The following is a 7,500-nucleotide window of genomic DNA, read 5'->3' on the forward strand; positions in this document are numbered from 1 at the left end:
GGCAGTATATGTGTTTGTGTGATGTGTGCGTGTGTGTGTGTCTGTGTGTGTGTGTGTGCGTGTGTGTGTGTGTGGGTGTGTAGGTGTGTGTGTTAGGGCTGCCACGATTAGTCGACTAGTCGCGACGACGTCGATTACCAAAACTGTCGCCGACATATTTGGTAATCAACGTCGTCGCATGTTTTTTTGGAGCTGAAATAAGTTTTTTTTTTTTTTTTTTTTCTTCCCTGAAGCTGCCACTGGCTAGCGTCTCCCAGTGTCTTTGATGTACATGCACAGTGTCGGTCATCCGGGGCACACGTGACGTCCCCGGAAAAACAAACAGAGAAATGTCTTCCCGTCCTCGTACCTCTAAAGTGTGGGAGCATTTCAACCACAACGTTGAAAAAAACTATGTAAAATATACAATTTGCAAAGCTGAACTCGCTTATCATGGCAGCACGTCTATGATGCGCGAGCATCTAAAAAGGAAGCACGTTGTGGCAGATGACGAGGAAGACGATGGCTCGTCTCGGTAAGCTAGTTAGCTTGTTATTGGCTAACGATATCGTTACGTTAAAAGCCTTCTTTCATTATTTTACGTTATGTGCTGTAGGAGGAGGTGGTAGAAAAGTTTGACATCTCGCCTGCCAAAATAACGCACATTAGGGGCGTTTCCCCACACTATCAAAGCTGGCAAAATCTTTTCTGTGCATCCCTGCAACCTCCACCCCATCCGAGAGGATCTTCTCTGCAGCAGGGAACATCTGCTCTCAAAAGAGAGCAAGCCTCTCTCCAGAACATGTGGAAATGCTGACTTTCCTCGCTATGAATGAATAGTCCACACAGGAGAGAAACAATTTCTTTGCTCAGTCTCCTGCACTTTTCTTTGTTATGTTATTTGATTGAGACCAAACCTTTTCTCTACAAACATTTGTTTTTGTGGATAATTGCTCTTTTTTAGTTGCCTTAGTGCCTACCTTGTTTTATTTTGCAGCACTATTCAATACATTTAAGATGTATGTTTGATGCCAGAGATGAGTGAAGCAAAGCAAAACTTTTGTACTCTGTACAAGTATTTATTTTTGTTTTTGTATTCTTTTGGTTGCCTAGTGCCTAGCCTACCTCATTTTACTCAGCAGTTTGCACCCTCTACTACTCTTTACATTACATTACATGCAAGTGATGCCAGAAATAAATCTGCAAAGTTCATTAAAATATCTATTTTTGAGTGAACAATAATTTTAATTGTCTTTATTTTTAGTTAGCACCAGTGGCGGATACAGAAAGTGGCTGATGGGTAGGCCTGGAAAAATCTGGGTAGGCCTGAGTGAAACTCATCACCGCACGTTTTAGACCTATGTATGAGCAGCCAGATGGATGGAACACAACCGGGCTCGCGATCATAGGCGCCGATTTATGTTTCTGCCCGTGGGTGCTCGAAACATTTGGGTACGACCAACACACATGCACACACACGAACACACACACACACGCACGCACGCACACACGCAAAATATTCGCAGGGACTGGAGGAGATCACTATGCAGACCATGAAACGAACGGAAAATAAATAAAGTACCTGTCTACCCAGAGAATGCAACGGACAGCCAAACAAGTTATTATAATACACACACGCAAGGCATTCAAGCGCACGCAATAGTCAATGAATTAACCAATAACCATCAACTATGGAGGACCAAGTATAGAAATTGTAATAAGAAATGCCTGTATTATAATTTGCAAGCTTTTAACTGTGGGTGTTGACAATCCAGTGCAAACCGAAAGCTCAAGTTGAATCATACATGTACCTGGCTCGGACCAGTTGTGGTGATCCATCATTTTATTACAAAACCTAACGCTGCTTATTAGGGGATTTACGTAAACTGGTGTATACACATATATTGTTGTGTAAAGTTGTGTGCTTCTATTGTATTATATTATTATATCCAGTGAAGGCATACACAATGTTGTTCCACACAAATGTTTCCCTCTTCGTTTTAATCTTGGAAAGTCTCATAAATAATATACTTCACCGAACTATTACAGCGCTGTCTCGGACTCTCCGCACGTCGGCGTGTGGCGTCATCATCTGTTATTGTGAATAAATAAGATTTTTAGACAAGGCCTGGTCCAAACTTTCATTATTTTCACTGACTTCCAGGCGTGGCTTTTTAAGAAAGCGGGACAATATTAGCTGTTTAGCCATCGTAGCGCGCACACTGAACAACTGGTCAAGGTCAACTGAACAATCAGAGTAAACGTAAAAGAGGAAGCAATGTAAACGTAAGAGAGGAAGTTGAATATTATTAGTATTAATACATACTTGTAATCATTTCCAAGACAAAACTATTCACATTACAGTTAGTTAGTGAAAATTAAACTTTAAAAATATTTTATAATAAAAAAATATGTATTTTTATGAATCTGACTGGGTGGGCCAGCTGTCAATCTGGGCCCACCCAGGCCCACCCATAGATCCGCGCCTGGTTAGCACATGCCTACAACAACTTCAAGCTAAATTTAGAAGCTGATTTAGAAGATGATAGCTAAATAAGAGCGATTGAGTAATTGTGCGATAAGCTGTAATTTATGATCCGATTAGTCGACTAATCGCTAAAATAATCGGTGACTAGTCGACTATGAAAATAATCGTTTGTGGCAGCCCTAGTGTGTGTGCGTGCGTACCTTCGCGTAGTACTTGATGTCGTACTCCAGGATGTCTGTGTGTAGGTGTGTGTGTGTGTGTGTGTGTGTGTGTGTGTGTGCGTGTGCGTACCTTCTCGTAGTACTTGATGTCGTACTCCAGGATGTCTGTGTCTGTGTGTGTGTGTGTGTGTGTGTGTGTGTGTGTGTAGCGTACCTTCTCGTAGTACTTGATGTCGTACTCCAGGATGACTCCGTTGGGCTGGGCCGGCTCGTGCCACATCAGCGTGACGCTGTTCTGACTGGCGTTCTCCTGGCGGATCGCCATCACCTGGGAGGGCGCTGCTCAGACAGGAAACAGGAAGTGCACACACCTGTCAACACCAGAGAGGGGCCCGGTTCCAAACGGACCAGTGTGACCTCTGACCTCCCGTCCGCCGGACAGTTACAGGACAGGAGAGACAGTAAGCCAATTAGACTGCAGGGAAGCTTAACCAAAGTTGCTCACACACACACACACACACACCGCTCTGCTCCTGTCAAAGCTGTGCTGCCTTTAAGCCGTATTCGGAGGGGATTAGGTATTATCTGGGGACCTCTGGTAATTGGTAGTAATTACGGGGGTCGTCTGTGTTCTTAATCCTGGGCGAGTCGGCCATGTCCGTAATTTTTTTTACCCTGGTGCTTAACTCAGACGTCCTGGGGTAATACTGATGCTGTGAATCGACGTGTCGGTTGATTTGGGGTGAGTTTTTCTGCCACGTATGTTACTAACCAATGAGAACTAACCAATGAGAACTAACCAATGAGGACTAACCAATGGGAACTAACCAATGGGAACTAACCAATGGGAACTAACCAATGACAACTAACCAATGGGAACTAACCAATGAGAACTAACCAATGAGAACTAACCAATAAGAACTAACCAATGAGAACTAACCAATGAGAACTAACCAATGGGAACTAACCAATGCCTGTTCAGCTTGTTGTTCGTGAAGTGAATGTTACACAGAGCCATGATGACATCATATCCGGGGGATAATGTCAGTACCGGTACATTAGATTAAAACACACACTTCTCTTATCCCATGTGAAAGCACCACACGAAACACAGACATCTGAGGGGTCATTTCTAAATTACATGAGGTCCCCAGATAATAGTAATCCCATCTGAATAGGGCTTTATAGGGGTAACAAGGACTCTATATACACTGTTTCAACAGGGTTTATAAAGGGTTTATGGGAGAGGAGAGGAGAGAGGAGAAGAGAGAGAGGAGAGGAGAGGGGAGAGTAGAGGGGAGAGAGGAGAGGGGAGAGTAGAGAGAGAGAGAGGAGAGGGGAGAGGAGAGGGGAGACAGAGAGGAGAGGGGAGAGGAGATATACATTGTTTCAACAGGATTTATAAAGCGTTTATAAGCGTGTTACAGGTCCATACAGGGTGTTTATAAAGCGTTTATAAGCGTGTTACAGGTCTATACAGGGTTAGGGGTAGGTTAGGGGTATGTTAGGGGTAGGTTAGGGGTATGTTAGGGGTATGTTAGGGGTAGGTTAGGGGTATGTAAGGGGTATGTTAGGGGTAGGTTAGGGGTATGTTAGGGGTATGTTAGGGGTATGTTAGGGGTAGGTTAGGGGTATGTAAGGGGTATGTTAGGGGTAGGTTAGGGGTATGTTAGGGGTAGGTTAGGGTATGTTAGGGGTATGTTAGGGGTATGTTAGGGGTATGTAAGGGGTATGTTAGGGGTATGTTAGGGGTAGGTTAGGGGTATGTTAGGGGTAGGTTAGGGGTATGTTAGGGGTATGTTAGGGGTATGTTAGGGGTATGTTAGGGGTATGTTAGGGGTATGTTAGGGGTATGTTAGGGGTATGTTAGAGGTATGTTAGGGGTATGTTAGGGGTATGTTAGAGGTATGTTAGGGGTATGTTAGGGGTATGTTAGGGGTATGTTAGGGGTATGTTAGGAGTAAGTTAGGGGTATGTTAGGGGTAGGTTAGGGGTAGGTTAGGGGTAGATTAGGGGTAGGTTAGGGGTAAGTTAGGGGTATGTTAGGGGTAGGTTAGGGGGTAGGTTAGGGGTAGATTAGGGGTAGGTTAGGGGTATGTTAGGGGTAGGTTAGGGGTAGGTTAGGGGTATGTTAGGGGTATGTTAGGGGTAGGATAGGGGTAGGTTAGGGGTAGGTTAGGGGTATGATAGGGTAGGATAGGGGTATGTTAGGGGTAGGTTAGGGGTATGTTAGGGGTAGGTTAGGGGTATGTTAGGGGTATGTTAGGGTATAGGATAGGGGTATGTTAGGGGTATGTTAGGGGTAGGTTAGGGGTAGGTTAGGGGTAGGTTAGGGGTATGTTAGGGGTATGTTAGGGGTATGTTAGAGGTATGTTAGGGGTATGTTAGGGGTAGGTTAGGGGTAGGTTAGGGGTATGTTAGGGGTAGGTTAGGGGTAGGTTAGGGGTATGTTAGGGGTAGGTTAGGGGTAGGTTAGGGGTATGTTAGGGGTATGTTAGGGGTATGTTAGGGGTATGTTAGGGGTATGTTAGGGGTAGGTTAGGGGTATGTTAGGGGTATGTTAGGGGTATGTTAGGGTTGATAGGGGTAGGTTAGGGGGTAGGTTAGGGGGTAGGTTAGGGGTAGGTTAGGGTAGGTTAGGGGTAGGTGTTAGAGGTATGTAAGGGGTATGTTAGGGGTATGTTAGGGGTATGTTAGGGTAGGTTAGGGTATGTTAGGGGTATGTTAGGGGTAGGTTAGGGGTAGGTTAGGGGTAGGTTAGGGGTAGTTTAGGGGTATGTTAGGGTAGGTGGGGTAGGTTAGGGGTATGTTAGGGGTAGGTTAGGGGTAGGTTAGGGGTAGGTTAGGGGTAGGTAGGGGTAGAGGTTAGGGGTATGTTAGGGGTAGGTTAAGGGGTATGTTAGGGGTAGGTTAGGGGTATGTTAGGGGTAAGGTTAGGGGTATGTTAGGGGTAGGTTAGGGGTATGTTAGGGGTAGGTTAGGGGTAGGTTAGGGGTATGTTAGGGTAGGTTAGGGGTAGGTTAGGGGTAGGTTAGGGGTATGTTAGGGGTAGGTTAGGGGTAGGTTAGGGGTAGGTTAGGGGTATGTTAGGGGTATGGTTAGGGGTATGGTAGGGTATGTTAGGGTTGTTAGGTTGTTAGGGGTATGTTAGGGGTAGGTTAGGGGCATGTTAGGGGTATGTTAGGGGTAGGTTAGGGGTAGGTTAGGGGTATGTTAGGGGTATGTTAGGGGTAGGTTAGGGGTAGGTTAGGGGTAGGTTACGGGTAGGTTAGGGGTAGGTTAGGGGTAGGTTAGGGGTAGGTTAGGGGTAGGTTAGGGGTAGGTTAGGGGTAGGTTAGGGGTAGTTAGGGGTAGGTTAGGGTTAGGGGTACTGTTAGGGGTAGGTTAGGGGTAGGTTAGGGGTAGGTTAGGGTAGGTTAGGGTAGGTTAGGGGTAGGTTAGGGGTATGTTAGGGGTAGGTTAGGGGTATGGTTAGGGGTAGGTTAGGGGTAGGTTAGGGGTAGGTTAGGGGTAGGTTAGGGGTAGGTTAGGGGTAGGTTAGGGGTAGGTTAGGGGTATGTAAGGGGTAGGTTAGGGGTAGGTTAGGGTACGTTAGGTTAGGCTGTTACGGGGTATCGTTACAGAGGGGTATGTTAGGGGTAGGTTAGGATGTATGTTAGGGTATGTTAGGGGTACTGTTAGGGGTATGTTAGGGGTATGTTAGGGGTAGGTTAGGGTAAGTTGGTACTGTACGGGGTAGGTTACGGGTAGGTTAGGGTTAGGATAGACTGGGTATGTTAGGGTTGTTAGGGTAAGGTTAGGGTGTACTGGGTAGGTTAGGGGTATGGTTAGGGGTAGGTTAGGGTTGTTAGGGTACTGTTAGGGTAGGTTAGGGGTATGTTAGGGGTATGTTTAGGGGTTGGTTAGGGGTATGTTAGGGGTATGTTAGGGGTAGGTTAGGGGTACTGTTAGGGTATGTTAGGGTAGGTTAGGGGTAGGTTAGGGGAACTGTTAGGGTTGTTAGGTAGGCTTAGGGGTAGGTTAGGGGTATGTTAGGGAGTAGGGTAGTTAGGGGTAGGTTAGGGGTATGTTAGGGGTAGGTTAGGGGTAGGTTAGGGTTTAGGTTACGGGGTAGGTTAGGGGTAGGTTAGGGGTATGTTAGGGGGTTAGGGTTAGGGGTAGGTTAGGGGTAGGTTAGGGGTAGTTAGTGGTTAGGGTATGTTAGGGGTAGGTTAGGGGTACTGTTAGGGGTAACGTTAGGCGATGTGTTACGGATTAGCGGTGAGGTTAGGGTGTAGGGTATCGTTAGGGGACATGAACGTTGTAGACTTGACTTAGAACTTTAGGGTATGTTAGGGGTAGGTTAGGGGTAGTTAGGGGTAGCTTAGGGTACGTTAGGGGTAGGTTAGGTACGGTGGTAGGTTAGGGGTAGGTTAGGGGTAGGTTAGGGGTAGGTACTAGGGGTAAGGTTAGGGGTAGGTAATAGGGGTAGGTTAGGGGTAGGCTTAGGGGTACTGTTAGTGGGTAGGTTAGGGGTACTGTTACGGGGTAAGTTACGGGGTATGTTACGTTGTACTGATAGGGGTAGGTTAGGGGTAGGTTAGGGGTATGTTAGCGGTGGTAGCTGGTACGGGTTACTGTTAACGGGTTCGTTACGGGGTACGGTTAGGGGTGGTTAGGGGTACTGTTAGGTTAGCTTGTTAGGGTACGGTTAGGGGTTACGGTTAGGGGTAGGTTAGGGGTAGGGTAGGAACGGTTAGGGGTAGGTTAGGGGTACGGTTAGGAACTGTTAGGGTAACTGGTTACGTTAGGGGTGGTTACGGGTAGGTTAGGGGTAACTTTTACTGTAACTTGTACTTAACGGTGGTACTTACGGGGTATGTTACGGTTAGG

At 46.3% G+C, this 7,500-nt stretch overlaps 1 pseudogene across 1 annotated transcript in view; it reads right to left on the reverse strand.

Moving 5' to 3' along the window:
- LOC308175711 (ephrin type-A receptor 8-like) overlaps positions 1-7,500 on the reverse strand; it is a 16,100-nt pseudogene that overhangs the window by 7,445 nt on the left and 1,155 nt on the right. Inside the window, exon 3 of the transcript in view lies at positions 2,843-2,967. The product of the transcript in view is annotated as an ephrin type-A receptor 8-like (transcript). The remainder of the gene's footprint in view (positions 1-2,842; positions 2,968-7,500) is intronic.

The sequence above is a fragment of the Nansenia antarctica genome (assembly GCF_963989245.1).
Source record: "Nansenia antarctica genome assembly, contig: SCAFFOLD_863, whole genome shotgun sequence".
Taxonomy (NCBI): Eukaryota; Metazoa; Chordata; class Actinopteri; order Argentiniformes; family Microstomatidae; genus Nansenia; species Nansenia antarctica.